At 42.8% G+C, this 20118-nt stretch overlaps 1 protein-coding gene across 1 annotated transcript in view; it reads right to left on the bottom strand.

Moving 5' to 3' along the window:
* The window catches only part of SDCCAG8 (SHH signaling and ciliogenesis regulator SDCCAG8), a 462443-nt gene that overhangs the window by 261447 nt on the left and 180878 nt on the right, over positions 1 to 20118 (bottom strand). The gene's annotated exons all lie outside the window — the stretch shown is intronic.

Raw genomic sequence — 20118 nt, forward strand, 5'->3', positions numbered from 1 at the left:
TTTTTGTATGGACTTGATTGATGTGCTGCTTTTGTGGAAGCTGGCTATTGAATGAAACTGAAATTTTGTCTGTGATATTGCCTCCCGCGAGTTTTGATTTTCTCACAGCTAATGTTATTTACCTGCTCAGGAGGGAACTGGTGGGTTATACTAAATTGTGGAATTTTATTGACCTATGATGACAGTGGGTTTACGTTGATACAGCTTTATGCTGTTTGTATGTCCCCTGTGTGGTTTTGAGGTCTTTTTTTTCTACTTTTGATTATTGGAGTTGTCCACCAGCCTCTTCCTTAGCAGAAGAGAGTTGCTTATTGTTCTGATTATCTCCCATCACTTTTCCTGTGGCATAAAGTACCTTGGGTAACTGAAATCACCCATTATTATACCGTTTCCCAATTCTCCAGCTTTCCTAATCTCTGAAAACATTTCTTCACCTGTCTGCTTATTTTGTCCAAGGGGACGGTAGTATAACCCTACCTTTATATCCCCCCTTTACCAGAAGGGTGCCCTGTTCCTAACAAATTTAAATCCCTCATCCCTGTACCATAGTCTCAACCACGCAGGCTCTGCCTGCCTCTTGGGTCATGCGCGTTGTGACAATCCTGCATCCCCGAGGCTTGTCACAGAGAGATATAGAAGGATTTACAAACCCCAGTGCAGAAGGGCTCACCAAGTCAGGAGCCGGGGGAGCACATCAGCCAGGGCCGGATTTAGATGAAAAGAGGCCCTAGGCGATTCCACTTATGAGGCCCTTACACCTCCCATTTTTAAGTTTGTAAATTACATAAGAGATAATAAAATACATCATTACTGTGATATATATCAATATGTTAAATGAAACATGTTGTTATTGGTACTAACCTTTATAAAAAATGTGACACGGATAATAAATAAAAAAAAGTCGAGAACACTTATTTAGACATTTATATATAGTACTTGTAACAATAACTAATCAAACAAAACACACAACATTGCCCCTTCCTATGTACATAGTGCCCTCAGTGCGTCCTTCCTCACCTCACCCCCCCTCCGATGCCCGCCTGCCTCCCATCCCCCTTCCATTGAACACCCCCCCATGCCATCCTGCCTGCTTGCCTTCCATTAAACCCCCCACCCCTCCTCCGATGCCAGCCTGCCTGCCTTCCATCCCTCTTCCACTGAAATCCCCCCCCCCGATGCCAGTCTGGGCTGCCCTGTCCTGACGGATCCACGTTTTGCCTCTCTCCCCACGGGGCTGGGCTTTGCCCAGCTGTTTCCGGACTGACGTCTTTCCCTCCCCGATCCTCCTCCCAGGGTGAGAAAAAGAAAGGGAGAAGCCGAGTCGGCGCCCCGTTGCGGCCGGAGCCATTTCCGATCCCGAAGCGTAGAATTTCTCCTTATTTTCGGTTCAGTGTTTTACTGTGCACTGTTTTCAGAATAGGATAATTTTAATTTTGCTAACAATTTGAATGTAGGCCCCTCTTGATCTTGAGGCCCTAGGCTGAAGCCTAGTTAGCCTATAGGAAAATCCGGCCCCGACATCAGCTGACTATCCTGTAGACAGTGAGGAAGAAATGGAAGTGGGACAGAAAAGCTGTAACTTCCCTGATGCTGTCCTTAAGCCAGGCAGGAAAGTTCTGCCTTGCTACCATCCCGGTCCTGTTAGGCAGAAGGCAGATCAGCAAGGTGCCTGGAGAGAAACAACTCAGGCAGAGGGAAGGAAACTCTCCCCCCTACAGCTTCAGGGGAGTGGTTTCTTCCCACAGCTTAATCCGAGGCTCAGTAATGAGCTAGGGAGAAGGGGGAGGAGCCCAAGGACGGAGGAAGTAACCAGAGAAGCCTGGGATACAAGAGCTGTGCCGAGGCAAGGAGCTCCATGGGAGATTGTGCTGACCAGGAGACAGCCAGTGCCCCTTTCTCTGATGGATTGGGACATGAAAGAGGAACAGGTTAGAAACTCTCCTTTGGAATCATGTATATTCTGAACCCATGGTATTAGGAGAAAGTTATACCCCGTGTGAAACCCAGCCTGAGCAGATGGAAATTGCATAAGAACTGTGAGGACAGAGGGAAAGTTGCTTTCACCTTGCTGTTTCTCTGACTGTCTCACTACTAGCTGGAGAATGCTATCAGAATGTTATAATTGTTGCAAAATGGCCAAGTTTGTTCCTGAATGCCTGAGTAAAGCACAAGAGCTGATATGTTTTGTTTAAACCATAGCTTACCTAAGCAAATGCTGTGCAGGGAAGCAGCCTGAATGTCTCTGGTTCTTAGGACGTGCAGGCTCACAGCTGGTAGCTAATTACATTAGCAAACTGTGGGAGGTAATTTAACTCCGTGTGCCTTTGAACTGGATAAAGCTCCAACTAGAAGGACTGTTCTGTTTGACCTGCTTTATCTCCTGCAGTAGAAACGTAGGAAAAATAGTTTCCATGTAGCCATGTTCATCTTAGGTTGAAAGAACCTTGGACTGTGAGGGCAGTTTGCCTGCCTAATGAATAGACTCTGGTGAAGAGAAGTGCTTGGACTGTGTTGCATTTGGGTAAAGTCTAGAGCAGTGTGGATTATATTTGATGTTGAATGGGGTTTTTTCCATGTGCAAAATTCATGCCCGGTGGAACCGGACTTATTTTGGTGTTGCTGAGGCAAGTGGCCTAATAAAGTTTATAACTTTAGCCGAAGCTATTCTGACTACCGAGGTGTCTGTAAACCAAGCACACACCAGCTATCCTAGGGGTATCCAGCTTGAAGGGTGGCCCTACTTCAAAGGGGCTCACGCCAGAGTGTCAGTTGTGAGTCACTACCTGGCTACCAAAAATCGCTCGGCCAGGTGGTGACAGCGTGGAACTGGGAGCATTTCTGAAAATGCTACCCTGGAGGATCTAGATTTCAACTTTCTACCTAAGAGCCTAAATTTGGCTTCCAGAACCTCCCTCCTATGTTTTCCTATGTCATTGGTACCCATGTGTACCAAGACAGCTGGCTCCTCACCAGTACTATCTAAAAATCCTATCTAAGTAATGCATGAGGTCCGTCACCTTTGCACCAGGCAGGCAAGTGATCAGACAGTCTGTAGAAGGGAACCTACAATTGAGCTTTTCTCCCCAAACCTATCAAAGCTCAGAGCAAAATAATGTATACTTATCCAAAGATATGACTTCTCCTCTCAGAAAGAGAATGTCCTCTTCCCTCTTTCTCTCCTCTCAGAAAGAATGGGAGGGATATGGGCATGCCTCCCAGTTACACATGTCATCTATAGAATACAATGTGCACCCTTTCTACACTGACACCAGATTTATGACTAGTTTAACTTCTGTGCTTAAATATAAGGTGATAATCAAAGGAACTTATCTGAATTCAAAGAAGAGAGACATATCGGATGAAACTGCAAGAAGTCAAGAGAGATACGTCTAGCAAAAGCGCAAGCAGAAGAGCAAATGGTTATAAATATAAAAAGAGAGACAAAATTTTATTCTGGTATATTAGTGAAAAGAGAAAGACAAAAAAATGGAATTATGAGACTGAAAGAAGTTATGAACCACTATGTGGAGAATGATGAAGACAAAGCAAACGTGTTAAATAAATACTTCTGATCGGTATTCACAGAAGAAAATCATGGAGAAGGACTGTGACTGGTTAGCAAAGTTATACCTGAGAATGAAGTGGATACCTCACCGGTTCACAGAAGAAAGTGTTTATGAACATCATGAAAAACTGAAGGTGGACAAAGCTATGGGACCGGACGGGTCCATCCCAGGATATTGAGGGAGCTCTGAGAGGTTCTGGCAGGTGCTCTTAAAGATTTGTTTAATAAATCTTTAGAAATAGGAGAGATTCCGCGGGACTGGAGAAGAGCAGATGTGGTCCCCTCTTCACAAAAGTGGTTGCAGAGATGAAGAGGGAAACTACAGGCCAGTAAGCCTCACTTTATTTATTGGAAAAATAATGTAAACGTTGCTGAACAAAAGGATAGTGAAATTCTTAAAATCTAATGGATTACAAGATCCAAGGCAACATGGGTTTACTAAAGCTAAATCATGCCAAACAAATCTGATTGAATTCTTTGACTGGGTGACTAGAAAATTCGATCAAAGATGTGCGCTAGATGTAATTTATTTAGATTTCAGCAAAGCCTTACACACAGTTCCTCATAGGAGGCTCTTAAACACGCTCCATGGGCTGAAGTTAGACCCAAAGTGGTGAACTGGGTTAGAAGCTGGTTGACAGACAGATGCCAGAGTGTGTGTGGTGGTTATTGGAATTTGCTCGGAGGGAAAGTGAGTAGTGGAGTGCCTCAGGGATCAGTGCTGGGACCGATTCTGTTCAATATGTTTGTCAGTGACATTGCTGAAGGGTTAGAAGGTAAGGTTGACTTTTGTGTGGATGATACCAAGATTTGTAAAAGAGTGGGCACCCTGGAGGGAATGGAAAACATGAAAAAGGATCTGCAAAAGTTAGAAGAATGATCTAACGTCTGGTAACTAAAATTCAAAGCAAAGAAGTGTAGCATGATGCATTTGAGGGGTAAAAATCCGAGAGAACCATATGAGCTGGGAGGTGAGAGGCTTATAAGCACTGAACATAAGAACATAAGTAGTGCCTCTGCTGGGTCAGACCACAGGTCCATCACGCCCAGCAGTCCGCTCCCGCGGCGGCCAACAGGTCATGACCTGTCTGAATCACTCCTTGGTTTCTCATCGAAGTCCTATCTTCCCATCAAATTCTTGACCCTTTGTCCCCGCACCCCTTTCAGTACCCTACGATCCCTTTGTCCCTCAGGAATCTGTCCAATCCCTGTTTGAATCCCTGTACTGTATTCTGCCTGATCACTTCCTCCGGGAGCACATTCCATGTGTCCACGACCCTTTGGGTGAAGAAAAACTTCCTTGCATTTGTCTTGAACCTATCCCCCTTCAGTTTCTCCGAGTGCCCCCTCGTACCCGTTGTCCCTCTCAGTCTGAAGAACCTGTCCCTATCCACCCTCTCTATGCCTCTCAGGATTTTGAAGGTCTCTATCATATCTCCCCTGAGCCTCCTCTTTTCCAGAGAGAAGAGACCCAGCTTATCCAGCCTCTCAGCGTATGGGCAGTTTTCCAGCCCTCTTACCAGCTTCGTTGCTCTTCTTTGGACTCTCTCAAGTACCGCCATGTCCTTCTTGAGGTGCGGCGACCAATACTGAACGCAGTATTCCAGATGCGGGCGCACCATCGCCCGATATAGTGGCATGATGACTTCCCGCGTCCTGGTTGTGATACCCTTCTTTATGATGCCCAGCATCCTGTTGGCTTTTTTCGCCGCTGCTGCACACTGTGCGGATGGCTTCATTGTCCGCTGTCTCCCAGCAGTGCCCCCCCCATTTTGTAGTTGAACAACGGGTTCTTATTTCCTATATGCATGACCTTGCATTTCTCAACGTTAAAGCGCATTTGCCATTTGTTTGCCCAGTCTTCCAGCTTGTCCAGGTCCCTTTGCAGGTCCTCACACTCCTCCCTGGTCCTAACTCTTCCGCAGAGTTTGGTATCGTCCGCAAATTTTATAACCTCGCATTTTGCCTCCGTTTCCAGGTCATTGATAAATATGTTGAAGAGTAGCGGCCCTAGCACCGATCCCTGCGGCACACCGCTCGTGACTCCCCGCCAGTCTGAATATTGGCCCTTCACTCCGACCCTCTGCAGTCTACCTGACAGCCAGTGCTTGATCCATCTGTGTACATCCCCGCCCACCCACTGAAGGAAAGAGGAACCTTGGAGTGATTGTGTCTGAGGATCTAAAGGCATCTAAACAGTGTGATAAGACAGTGGCTATAGCCAGAAGGATTCTAGGCTGTATAGAAAAAGGAATAAGGAAGAAGTGAGGTGTTGATGTCCCTATATAGGTCATTGGCGAGACCACAATTGAAGTATTGTGTTTAGTTTTGGAGGCCGTATCTGGTGAAGGATAGAAAAGGTCCAGAGGAAGACGACAAAAATGGTAAGGGGTTTGAACCAAAAGTACTACTAGAAGAGATTGGAAGACCTAAATATGTATACTCTGGAGGAGAGGAGGGACAGGGGCGATATGATACAGACGTTTAAATACTTGAAAGGTATTAATATAGAACCAAATCTTTTCCAGAGAACAGAAAATGGTAAAACTAGAGGGCATAATTTGAGGTTGCAGGGAGGAAGACTCAGGAGCAATGTTAGGAAATTATTTTTCATGAAGAGGGTGGTAGATGCCTGGAATGCCCTCCTGAGGGAAGGGGTGGACAGGAAAATGGTGATGGAATTTTAAAAAGCGTAGGATAAACATAGAGGACCTCTAATTAGAAAACGAAGGATGTAAATTAAAGAACTAAGGCCGGTATTGGATAGATTTGCATGGTCAGTGTCCCATATGTGGTGATTTGGTATAGGATGGGCTGGGGAGGGCATCAATAGGAACTCCACTAACTTCGAACATGAGAATATTACTAGCCATACTTTATGGTAGATACCCTGCAAACAGGATGGTTGGATACGCTGGAGTGAGCTTGTACGGCAACTTCAGTATTTGGAACTTTACAATAGGTGGACTTTTCAGTAGGTGGACTTTACATTCTATGACATAGAAATAGCAAAGAAGAGACAAGTTAATTTAATCATGTATTTTTAATGGGTATAACTAATTGGCAGACTGGATGGACCATTCAGGTCTTTATCTGCTGTCATTTACTATGTATATTCACCACCCTTCCCAACATGCATGTTTCAATTTCTTCTTCAGGGTTGAGGTGTCATTGCTCAATGCCTACAACAATCATTACATTACATTAGTGATTTTTATTCCGCCATTACCTTGCGGTTCAGGCGGATTACACAAGAGGTTATCTGGACATTTCCAGGAGAATTACAAAGTAGAGCGGGTTATCTGGACATTTCCAGGGAAGTTACAAAGTAGAGCAGGTTACTTCAGGGGAGATGTGGATATTGTATTAGGGTCATTACAAGATAGATAATTTAGTTACAAGGTTGTAGGATCTAGGGAAAATTGAAATGCGGTGTTAGTTTGTCTTGATGGATTCCTTGAATAGCAGGGTTTTTATTTCTCTTCTGAAAGTTTTGTAGTCTGGTGTCGTGATCAGTAGATTGGAGAGTTGGTGGTCTAGTTTCTCTGCCTGGGTGGCCAGTAGGCCATTGTACATTTTTTTGTGTTTGATGCCTCTGATTGGGGGGTGAGTGAATGGTGTCTGGGTTCTTCTTTGCCTGGATGTGATAGTTTGGATAAGGCAAGTAGGCTGGGCTGTCTCCATTCATGGCTTTGAATATTAGACAGTAAAATTTGAATAGAATTCTTGCTTGTATTGGGAACCTGTGTGAGTCGAGGTATGCGGCGGTGATGTGGTCGTATTTATTTAGCAAATAGATCAGTCTGAGAGCTGTGTTTTGTACTGTTTTTATTTGTTTTATCATGACTATGGGGCAGGGAAGATAGAGGATGTTGCAGTAGTCTAGAAGTCCTAAGACTAGGGATTGGACCATGAGCTGGAATTTCTTTCTGTTGAAGAATTTTCAAATTTGCCTTAAGTTTCGCATGACCGCAAATGATTTCTGGATTGTTTTGTTGATTTGTGGTTGCATGGTACAGCATCTGTCTATCATCACTCCTAGTAGTTTTAGGGTGGGTTGAATGGGGTATGTGACTGAGTTTATTGTTAAGTTTGTTATGGTTGGGGTTTTGTTTTTTTCCGAGGACTATAAATTTTGTTTTGTCTGAATTCAGCTTTAGTTTGTGTACTTTCATCCATGTTGCCACTGTTTCTATTGTTCTATGTAGTGTGTCTGTCATGGAGGGTGCTGGTTGATCAAAAGGAAGGAGGATGGTGATGTCATCTACATAGCTATAAGAAGTTAAACCTAATTTGGCTAGGCAGCTGCCAAGGGATGCAATGTAGAGATTGAAGAGTGTTGGGCATAATGGTGATCCTTGCAATACACCACATGGGTTGGACCATAGTTCTGATTTTTCTTTGTCTTTACTCTGTAGGACCTGGATTATGGGGAATCCTTGAAACCATGTGTGTACCTTTCCTGTGACTCCTATTGTTTCTAGTATTTGTAGTAGGATGTAATGGTCTACCAGGTCAAATGCTGCGGTAAGATCTAGTTGTATAACCAGCATTTTTTTGCGTGTACTAAAGTGTTGTTTGACTGTGTCCAGGAGGAAACCTAGTAGTGTCTCTGTGCTGTAGTTGGTTCTGAAACCAGATTGTGTAGGGTGGAGTAAGTTGTGGTTTTCTAGGTAGTTGGTGAGGTGTTTAGCTACGAGGCCTTCCATTAGCTTGACATATAATGGTATTGAAGCTATGAGTCTGTAGTTGGATGGTAGGTCTGTTGCTCCTTTTGGGTCCTTTATGATCGGGGTGTTGATTTCACTGAGGTCTTTTGGGAAGAGGCCATCTATGAGCAGGGATTGTATCCATTGTATGAGAAGAGTAGGAAATTTGGGGCTGGAGGCTTTTAACAAGTATGGTGGGCAATGGTTGAGGTCGCAGGCTGCATGGGTATATTTTTTAAAGAGACTGTTTAGGTGGGACCATTGTATTGTGGAGAAGTCAGACCAGGTCCTGTCTGCTGCAGAGGATTCTTTTTCTGTGGGGGAGCAATATGATCTAATCAATGTAGTTTGGGGTTACTGTGAAGGTGGTCCTGGCTGTTGTAATTTTGTTTCTAAATAATTTGGCTAAAAGGGTGGCTGAGGAGGCTGGAGTGTCATTACTGGCCAGGTAGGGTTTGGTGTTGGTGAGTTCCTTTAGTAATTGGAATAGTTTTTTTGTGTCTTGAACTTCTGTGCCTATTTGGTTGGTGTAGTACGTCTTTCTTTTTTTTTTTTTTTTTAGTTTTTGCTTGTATTGTTGATTTAGTTTTCTCCATGCTGTTTTTGTGTGTTCTTGGTTACTGTTTCTCCATTTTCTTTCAAGTCGTCTGCATTGTCTTTTGAGTAGGAGTAGTTCTTTGTCGAACCATTTGTCTGACCGTCTGCTGATTCTGGTTTTTGTTTGTACTGGGGCTAGATCATTAAGAATAGCAGTACTTAGTGTGCAGCATTGCCAGATGAATTCTTTGCGGTTACATTCTTGGATTGTTGCATCTGTTTTATTCCAGAATTTGGAGGGGTCGACATTTTGGCATGATTCGTAAGTTAAGCTTTGGGTTTTTGCTTTGATTTTGCCTTTAGCCCAGTTGATTTTGAAGGTGTATGTAGTGGTCTAACCAGAGGGAACGGGACCATGTTCCGTTTGAGGTGTGAATCTCTGGTAGAATGGGCTGTTGGGTTATGAAGGCTGCGATGTCAAGTTGGTGGCCTTTCTCATGTGTGATTTGTGGGTCTAAAATCTTGTAGGCTAAGGCTTCTAGGTAAGATAGTAGGTTTTCTACTTGTTTAGAGGATTGGTCTTCGAGGTGGAGGTTTAGATCTCCTAGGATTAGGTTATGTATTACCGTTAGTGAGTTTCGGTATATAAAATCTTCAAATTCTGGTCTTGCTGTGTTCCAATTCGCTGGTGTGATATAACATAGAATGCAGGTTATGGATCCTTTCAGTGTGGTACATGATAGTTGGCAGGCTAGTAGATCCATGTATGGGGTGGATGTTTTGTCTAGTATGTTTTAGTTTAGAGAGTTTCTGACTAAGATGGCCAGACCTCCTCCTCTTTTTTTTCTCTGCAGACTGCCTTTATCTTGTAGCCCTGCGGGCAAACTTCTGTTATCCTGGGGTCAGAGTCTGAGGTTAACCAGGTTTTGGCGAGGAAGAGGCAGTCTAGCTTCTCAGTTTCTACCCAGTCTCTTATGTGTTCTAACTTTGGACCTAGAGCTCTGATGTTTATGTAGGCACATGTTAGTGTGGTGTATTCTGTTTGAGAGTTGTTTGTCAATTTATATTTAATGAATTACTGCTGCCTACAGTTGCCAATATCATTAAAAACATTTCATTTTGAATTGCTGCCAATAAAGGATGGGGTTTGGACTATTGAATTATATAAATTGTTTGTTCTAACATAATTCACTAAAATCAAATTTTTTTGTCACCTTTTCCCATTATAAAAAGAAAAAAAAAACCCTTATGTACCTGATATTTGGTGTACATGACCATTGGATACAGCAAAGTTACTCTCCTACTACATAAGAAGTCATACTGGGACAGACAAAGTTCCATCAAGCCCAGTATCCTGTTTCTAATACTTGTAGTAGCCAGTGCAGGTCACAAGTACCTATCAAGATCCCAAAAGAATAAAACTGATTTTATGCTGCTTATCCTAGAAATAAGCAGTGGATTTTCCCAAGTTGATCTTAATAATGACTTATAGACTTTTCTTTTAGGAAATTATCCAAATCTATTTTAATCCTACTAAGCTAACTGCTTTTACCACTTTCTCTGGCAACAAATTCCAGTATTTAATTACACATTAAGTGAAGAATATTTTCTCCGATTTGTTTACAATTTACTACTAAGTAGCTTCATTGCACGCTCCCTAGTCCTTCTATTTTTGAATGAGTAAACAAAAGATTCACATCTACCTGTTCCACGCCATTCAGTATTTAATAGATCTCTATCATATTGCTCCTCTGCCATCTCTTATAGTAGGTATTCTCCGACGAGTACTCTCACTAATGGGTGAAATCCTTTGATAGAGCCCAGAATAAGAAAGTACTTCCCATCATTCTTTCCAGAACCTTTTAGCTGTAGCCTACCATGCATGCACACACCTTCCAACCTGCTGTCATTATCCCATTCATCAACTCTGTCTCAGAAGTCACCAACAAAAGTACTAAATCGGATGGAGCAATGGATGACTGAATTCAGACTAAAACTAAACTCAGAGAAAACAAAATTTTTCATAGTATCGCCATACCCACTTGACACTTAAGCACCAATGTGCATCAATAATCTTAGTTATCCCATTCAACCAACTATGAAGATATTGGGAGTAACACTGGACCAGAACCTGACCATGAAAGACCAGGTAGACTCCTTGATCAGAAAAATCTTTCTCACCCTCTGGAAGCTTCGGTCCATCAGAGCTTACTTTGATGTCTCATCATTTTGAATTCTGGTACAATCCCTTATACAGAGTCAACTCGATTATTGTAACATCGCCTACTTGGCACTCCCCCAGAAGTATATGCGGCGATTGCAACTAGTTCAAAATGCAGCGGCTAGACTACTTTGTGGACTGAAGAAGTTTGATCACGTGACACCTTCCTATCGACTTTTACACTGGCTGCCGATGGAGGCACATGTGAAATTCAAGTTTGGTTGTTTTTGCTTCAAGGTACTTTATGGCTTAGCCCCTAAATACATAACAGACCTTTTCTCTTTCACAACCAACAGACACAAGCGAAGCTCACACCCGAACTTTGTTTCTCCAGCGGTTAGAGGTTGTAAATTTAAAAGTCATCACCAACATCTTTTCGCACATCAAGCAGCATTATGGGGTAAAGACCTTGAACAATTGCTTGTGCCTACTACCTATGGGGAATTCATACTACCTATGGGGAATTCAGGAAATGCCTAAAAACACATCTGTTAAGAACATAACAAGTTGCCTCCGCTGGGGCAGACCAGAGGTCCATCCTGCCCAGCGGTCCGCTCCCGCGGCGGCCCATCAGGCCCACTGCCTGAACAGTGGTCTCTGACTAATTTTATAATTTACCTCTAATCCTGTCCCTATAACCTTACCTCTACTCCTATCTGTACCCCTCAATCCCTTTGTCCTCTAGGTACCTGTCCAGACCTTCTTTGAAGCCCTGTAGTGTACTTCTGCCTATCACATCCTCCGGCAGCGCGTTCCATGTATCCACCACCCTCTGGGTGAAAAAGAACTTCCTGGCGTTTGTTCTAAACCTTTCCCCTTTCAATTTCTCCGAGTGCCCCCTTGTACTTGTGGTTCCCCTTAGTTTGAATAATCTGTCCCTGTCCACTTTTTCTATGCCCTTCATGATCTTGAAGGTTTCTATCATGTCTCCCCTGAGTCGTCGCTTTTCCAGGGAGAAAAGCCCCAGCTTTTTCAGTCTGTCAGTATATGAGAGGTCCCCCATACCCTTTATTAGCTTAGTTGCTCTTCTCTGGACTCTCTCAAGTACCGCCATGTCTTTCTTGAGGTACGGCGACCAGTACTGGACACAGTACTCCAGGTGCGGGCACACCATTGCACGATACAGTAGCAGGATGACTTCCTTCGTCCTGGTTGTGATACCTTTCTTAATGATACCCAACATTTTGTTGGCTTTCCTTGAGGCTGTGGCGCACTGCGCCGACGCCTTCAATGTTGTGTCCACCATCACTCCCAGGTCTCTTTCAAGGTTGCTCACCCCTAGCGGTGATCCCCCCATCTAGTAAATGAACATCGGGTTTTTTTTCCCTAATATGCATGACCTTGCATTTCCCTATGTTGAAGCTCATTTGCCACTTTTTGGCCCACTCTTCCAGCGTTGTCAGATCTTTTTGGAGGTCTTCGCAGTCCTCCATGGTTATGACCCTGCTGTATAGTTTAGTGTCATCCGCAAATTTAATAACCTCACATTTTGTTCCCGCCTCCAGGTCGTTAATAAATATATTGAACAGGTGCGGTCCCAGCACCGACCCCTGTGGAACTCTGCTCGTGACCCTTTGCCAATCTGAGTAATGGCCCTTTACTCCAACCCTCTGTTTCCTGTCCGCCAGCCAGTTTTTGATCCATCGGTGGACCTCCCCTTGCACCCCGTGATTCCATAGCTTCCTTAGCAGTCTTTCGTGTGGTACCTTGTCGAAGGCTTTTTGGAAGTCAAGGTAAATGATGTCTATGGATTCCCCTCTATCCACCTGGCTGTTCACCCCCTCAAAGAAGTATAATAAGTTTGTGAGGCATGACCTGCCCTTGCAGAAGCCATGTTGGCTCGACTTTAGCTGCCCATTTTTTTTCGATGTGTTCCCAAATGATGTCTTTAATCAGCACTTTCATCATCTTTCCCGGGACCGAGGTCAAGCTCACCGGTCTGTAGTTTTCAGGGTCTCCCCTTGAGCCTTTCTTGAAGATGGGCGTGACATTTGCTATTTTCCAGTCCTCTGGGATCTCTCCAGTTTTTAGGGATAGGTTGCATATTTGTCGAAGTGGTTCAGCTATTTTGTTCCTTAGTTCCTTGAGTACCCTTGGGTGAATGCCGTCCGGACCTGGCGATTTGTCGCACTTTAGCCTGTCTATCTGCCTGAGGACATCCATCTTGCTCACCTCTAGTTGGACCAGATTTTCATCCTGATCTCCTTTTCCGATCTCCTCGGGTTCCGGAATGTTGGTTGTGTCCTCCATTGTGAAAACTGACGTGAAGAACTCATTTAACCTGTCCGCTATCTCCTTTTCCTCTTTTACCACTCCCTTTCTGTCTTCATCATCCAAGGGTCCTACTTCCTCCCTATCTGGTTGCTTCCCCTTGACATACCTGAAGAATGATTTGAAGTTTGTTGCTTCCCCTGCCAGTCTGTTCCTGAAATACTTAGGAAACTAACCTATACAATCTTAGTCCTCAACAAACGATCGCTAGAACTATCAATCACTAAGTCTTTGTTTATTCCATTCAATCTGTAACATTTCTAATCATTGTAAACCGCATAGAACTTCGGTCCTGCGGTATATAAACTGTTATTATTATTATATGGGACTAGCTTGGTCATAGCAAAAAAGAAATATGATAGGAGCTAAAGGTCAAATAACCATCAACAGCATCCATTATCTCCTTCTCTTCCTATGAGATCCCACGTGCCTGCCCCACGTTTTCTTGAATTCAGACAGTCTTTATCTCCACCACTATCGGAAACCTATTCCATGCATCTACCACCCTTTCTGTAAAAAGTATTTTCTTAGATTACTCCAGAGCCTATCACTTTTTAAATTCATCCTATGCCCTCTCATTTTGGAGCTTCCTTTCAAATGAGTCTCGCCTTAGGCGTATTTATGTCATGTAGGTATTTAAACATCTCTATCATATCGCCCCTCTTCCGCCTTTCCTCCAAAGTATACATATTAAAATCTTTAAGTCTGTCCGCATACGCCTTATAATGAAGACAACTCACCATTTTAGTAGACTTCCTCTGGACCAGCTCCATCCTGTTTATATCTTTTTGAAGGTGTGGTCTCCAGAATTGTACTCAATATTCTAAATGAGGTCTCACCAGAGTCTTATACAGGGGCATCAATACCTCCATTTCCCTTTGCACCCTAGCATCCTTCTAGCTTTCGTCATCACCTTTCCAACCTGTTTGGCCACCTTAAGATCCCGGAGGATTGGAAGATAGCCAACATTACGCCCATCTTTAAAAAGGGATCAAGAGGTGACCCGGGCAACTACAGACCGGTGAGTCTGACCTCCGTTCCGTGGAAAATGGTGGAAGCACTGATAAAAGACAACATTGATGAACATTTTGAAAGAAACAAACTTCTGATAACCAGCCAACATGGTTTCTGCAAGAGGAGATCGTGCCTACCAAACTTATTGCACTTCTTCGAAGGAATCAACTAACAGATGGACAGAGGAGACCCCATAGACATCATATATCTAGATTTCCAAAAAGCCTTTGACAAGGTACCCCATGAACACTTACTTCGGAAACTGAAAAACCATGTGGTGGAATGAGACGTACATAGATGGATCAGAAACTGGTTGGCGGGTAGGAAACAGAGGTAAGAGAGAAGGGCCACCACTCGGACTGGAGGAAGGTCACGAGTGGTGTCCCGCAGGGCTCGGTGCTTGGGCCGCTGCTATTTAATATATTTATAAATGATCTAGAAACAGGGACGAAGTGTGAGATAATAAAATTTGCGGACGACACCAAACTATTTAGTGGAGCTCGGACTAAAGAGCACTGTGAAGAATTGCAAAGGGATTTGAACAAATTAGGGGAATGGGTGACGAGATGGCAGATGAAGTTCAATGTTGAGAAATGTAAAGTACTACATGTGGGAAGCAGAAACCCGAGGTACAGCTATACGATGGGAGGGATGTTATTGAAGGAGTACTCAAGAAAGGGACTTGGGGGTAATGGTGGACATGACAATGAAGCCGACAGCACAGTGCGCAGCAGCCGCTAAGAGAGCGAATAGAATGCTAGGTATAATCAAGAAGGGTATTACTACCAGAACGAAAGAAGTCATCCTGCCGTTGTATCGGGCGATGGTGTGTCCACATCTAGAGTACTGCATCCAATATTAGTCGCCGTACCTAAAGAAGGCTATGGCGTTACTCGTGAGGGTTCAGAGGAGAGCGACACGTCTGATAAAAGGTATGGAAAACCTTTCATATGCTGAGAGATTGGAGAAACTGGGACTCTTTTCCCTGGAGAAGAGGAGACTTAGAGGGGATATGACAGAGACTTACAAGATCATGAAGGGCATAGAGAGAGTAGAGAGGGACAGATTCTTCAAACTTTCAAAAAATAAGAGAACAGGGCATTCAGAAAAGTTGAAAGGGGACAGATTCAAAACGAATGCTAGGAAGTTTTTCTTTACCCAACGTGTGGTGGACATCTGGCATGCGCTTCCAGAGGGCATAATAGGGCAGAGTATGGTTCTGGGGTTCAAGAAAGGATTGGACAATTTCCTGCTGGAAAAAGGGATAGAGGGGTATAGATAGAGGATTACTGCACAGGTCCTGGACCTGTTGGACCGCCACGTGAGCGAACTGCTGGGCACGATGGACCTCGGGTCTGACCCAGTGGAGGCATTGCTTATGTTCTTATCACATACTATCACTCCCAAGTCTTGCTACTCTTTTGTGCACAAAAGTTCTTCACCCCTTAAACTGTACCGTTTCCTCGGGATTTTGCAGCCCAAATGCATGACCTTGCATTTCTTAACATTAAATCTTAGCTGCCAAATTTTAGACCATTCTTCAAGCTTCGTTAGGTCCTTCCTCATATTATTCACACCATCACGGATGTCTACTCTATTGTAGATTTTGGTATCATCTGCAAAAGGCAAATCTTACCTGACAGCCCTTCAGCAATATCGCTGACAAAAATGTGAAAAAGGACATGTGCTAGAACTGAACCTTGAGGTACACCACTGATAACATCCCTTTCTTCAGAGAGATCTTCATTGACCACCACCCTCTGTCACCTTCCACTCAACCAGTTCCTGACCCAGTCTGTCACTTTAGGGCCCATCTCAAGAGCACCCAGTTTATTTATTAGACGCCTATGTGGAACACCGTCAAAGTCTTTGCTAAAATCTAAATGCACCACATCTAGTACACTCCCTCTATTTAATTCTATGGTCACCCAATAGTTGAAAGAATTAAACTCCAAAGGAAGATGGGCAGGGTAGTGAGAATTCTCACCCTGGTGTCCTTAGATTTCATCTGCTACAGGTGAATAAATACACTTTGTTTGAGGACAAGCAGGATGTAGTCTTCTCATTGATGTGAATCCCTATGGGAATGCAACAGGTAAGGTCTGTGAACAAATTAATAGCGGTGCCAGAAATGTAGGTCAGGGTTTTCCAGGCCTAAATATCTGGCACTTATCTTTCTCATGAATCGTGCATATGTAGGCACTTTATGGCATCTAATGCCACTTCCAGCGTTAGCCATACCCTAGTGGCATTAGACGCCAGTAGGCGCATCTGGAGGTGCAATTTGTGTGCTTTTTTTTAGGTGCCAATAGGCGCTTTAAGTTTAAAGTTATTTGCTGTTTCAAATGGCATTTCCCTATTAACTTAGGCATCGGTAGGGCCTAAGGTGCCGTTTGTAGAATTTCTGCCAAAATATTTTCTCACAAATGAGTCCGAGGTCCTGGTCTCTCTGCTTAGGGGAGCTGAGGCATGAGTCCTAGTAATCTTAGCTCGTTCGAGAGCAGATTCTACAACCAAAGAGTGATGAAGAAGCTGGGCCCTCTCAAATCTGGGAGCCTTCTGGATACAGTATTGAGTATCTACATTCTTTGGTGCATCAGCATAATAAAAATGAAGGAAACATTAAGGTGCTGGAAAAAAAAAAGACTGGGAGAGATACTTTTAAAACAAAAGAAGTAGGAAAGCAAAATTAAAAAGAAAAAAAGGCAGCAAACCCAAAGGCAAGACACTACTTCACACTCTAAAACAAATACATTGAGCTGCATGTGACAGGGAATATTTCACCCTTCTCAAAAAAAGACCCTACTTGCATACTTCAGGAAGAGATTATTGAACTAGTTAAGGTGTCCTTTGGGGCTGGCTTTTTGACTGAAAAAGAAAAAGATTTAATGATCATGAAACACCCAGTAATACCAACACTATATACATTACCAAAGTTATTAGATACTAGGAAAAAATGCTTGAGTACCTGAATGTAAACCATTTGAGGCCTCTTCTATCAAACTGCGCTAGCAGTTTTTAGCGCAGAGAGCTGCGCTGAATGACCTGCACTGCTCCCGCCGCTCATAGGAACTCTATGAGCGTCAGGAGCAGAGCAGACCATTCAGTGTGGCTCACAATGCTACAAACTGCTAGTGCAGTTTGATAGAAGAGGCCCTTAGGTTATAAGTGGTATATAAATACTGAAATAAACAAATACATAAATCCTTGATCAATCTACCTGGCAGACCAATTGTGTTGGCAAATCATATTTATGTGAATCACATTAGGGATTCAACACATGTGATTAACATCCTAGAAGAATTTGATGGGGATTTAACTGATATTTTATTGGTCACCTTAGATATTGATTCATTGTATATAAACATCCCACAAGTCAAAGCACTTGCAATTCTCAAGAAGACCCTTGAAGGAAGTAAATCTGCTAGGAGAATACCCAATTTATTTATTCTCACTTCAAACCACACAATTCATATATAAATCTTTGTTCTTCCTGTAATAAAATTTGGTCAATATTGCCACTCCTCTGCCTCCATTTCACTATCTTAAAGACTAACAATCTAGGGGCAAATTCTATAAACAGAGTCCCAATTGTAGGTGGCTGTCTACTGCTGTCTAACCAATCAATCGGAATACACGTTAAAAAAAAACACCCCGAGGCAGGCGGCCTACATTGTAGTCATTTTCACAAGCCTAGGGAGACGCATAGGGCCGCCTAAGTTCGCCCAAGGATAGGCATGGACATGATTTTGCCTGGAAGTGGCCTTAGGCGAGCTTAGGCAGCCCTAGTTGTCTCCCTAGGGCCATGATAGGTGTGGTTCCACGTTACCTCCCATTCCTCCAGAGGGATCCTGCGCCTCAGATATCTCTCCCAAGCTGCCATATATTTAAGGCTCTCCCCCATCCTAGTATTTAAACACTTAAAAATGGCTGAAACATTCACATTTGGTACCACAGAACTCAACAATTTCTCAAAACTGGTCATCCCCCGACTTAAATACCACAGAAGATCTGAACTCTGGATGTAATGCTTAACTTGCAAGTATGGAAAAAGATCTCTGGGAGCCAATCCATATCTACTCTGTGGCCCTATTTTCCATTCTTAAAAAATTAACACAATTTAAACAAAAACAAACTTCCTCTAACAATTGGTTTCCTTCAGCCCAAACCTTAGCAAATTTCTTCCTGGTGAATATTTTGGACCCACTATCTCTCAACATCTTAATCCATTCTCTTATTATATCCAAACTCAATTACTGCAATTCACTGTATAAGGGTAGCTGTCAAAAAAGCATCCGCCACTTACAATTGATACAAAACACCGCCATAAAAATCATTGCAAATAGAAAAAAATTTGATCATGTCACCCCCCTACTAAAATCTGCCAATTCCTTACCGGATTATTTATAAAATAGCTATTCTTTCTTTTAAGTCTCAAAATACTAAAGAACCAGCCTTAATCCATAAACTTCTTATTCTTCACAAACATACTCGAATCTTAATATATGCCTCTCAGTATCTACTCCATATACCATCATTGAAAATATTAGTACACGTCGAGCTACTTCATTTGCTTACAGCCCCCACGATATGGAATTCTCTACCTTTTCATATCAGGGCGGAAAAAAATCTAGACAAATTTAAGGGAAATTTAAAGACTTACCTTTTCCATAATGCATTTGACTCTTAAAAAGATCTTAAATATTGCCAGAGTTGCTCAACAATCTTGATTATTTTCCCTCCCTATTGTGGCTTACCTTCTATGTACTCTTTACTTTTAATTTTAGTTCTCCCTTATTTCCTATTGTTTTCTTTGTATTGGTCAAGTTTTGTTAACTGAATATTTATCTGTTTTGTCTTCCCCTTTTTAATACAATTTGTAAAACGCTTAGAAGTTCTGATTTGCATTTAATCAAAAATTTTAATAAACTTGAAACAGTAGCACCTAGTATGGAAAAGCCTAGTAGAGCAGCACACAAATGTCTTAAGTAGCATGGTGGGTAGGCTATTGAAACATAGAGAGGAGGACTCAGGCTCAAAAGCTATTCTAACCACATTTATGGTGGAAAGTGTGAGGCCACTAAAACCCACCAAACTATACTGCCATATAGGTGCCACCTACAGCCATAAGAGCTATTGGGGTGGTAGACAGATGGGTATAGTTGATTTGGGGGGAGTTTTGGAGGGCCCACCATACATTATAAGGAGGTTATGGTGAGATGTACTTCTGGCGCCCTTTATGTGAAGCTCACAGCAGTGCCCTTTAAGGTACATCATTGCTCTATTGGAATGTCTATATGGCCAGTCCATTATAATGCTGGCCCCTCCCACATCCAAATGGTCTGGATTTGGATATTTTGAACTTGGATGGTTCTGTGGTCGAAAATGGCGAAGTCAGGTGTCCTAAAGTTGAATGTCCTGATGGCCAAGATGTCTAAGCAGACAATTTTTGAAAAAAATTGGATGTCTAATGGTTTTGAAAATGAATGGGAGGCGTACAAAGTTGGACTTGCATGCACTATTGACAATGGTCCTTCATGTATTCATTCACTAATTCATACTAATTATGCAAACATGATTTAAAGCAATACTGTTTTCTTTTGTATAAATATTTTATACATAAAATCTTAAGTTGTTCCATCAGGAATATAAAGTTGTTCCAAGGCCTCTCAAAAATGGCAACATTCCACACAACAAATCTTTAACCCTAGTGTCTATCAATAAAATGTTACTCAAATGTGCCAACATCAAGTATAAATTAATCAGGTCTACATTAAAAAAATGAGAAACAGCCTAATAGT

This window comes from Geotrypetes seraphini, chromosome 3 (assembly GCF_902459505.1).
Source record: "Geotrypetes seraphini chromosome 3, aGeoSer1.1, whole genome shotgun sequence".
Classification (NCBI taxonomy): Eukaryota; Metazoa; Chordata; class Amphibia; order Gymnophiona; family Dermophiidae; genus Geotrypetes; species Geotrypetes seraphini.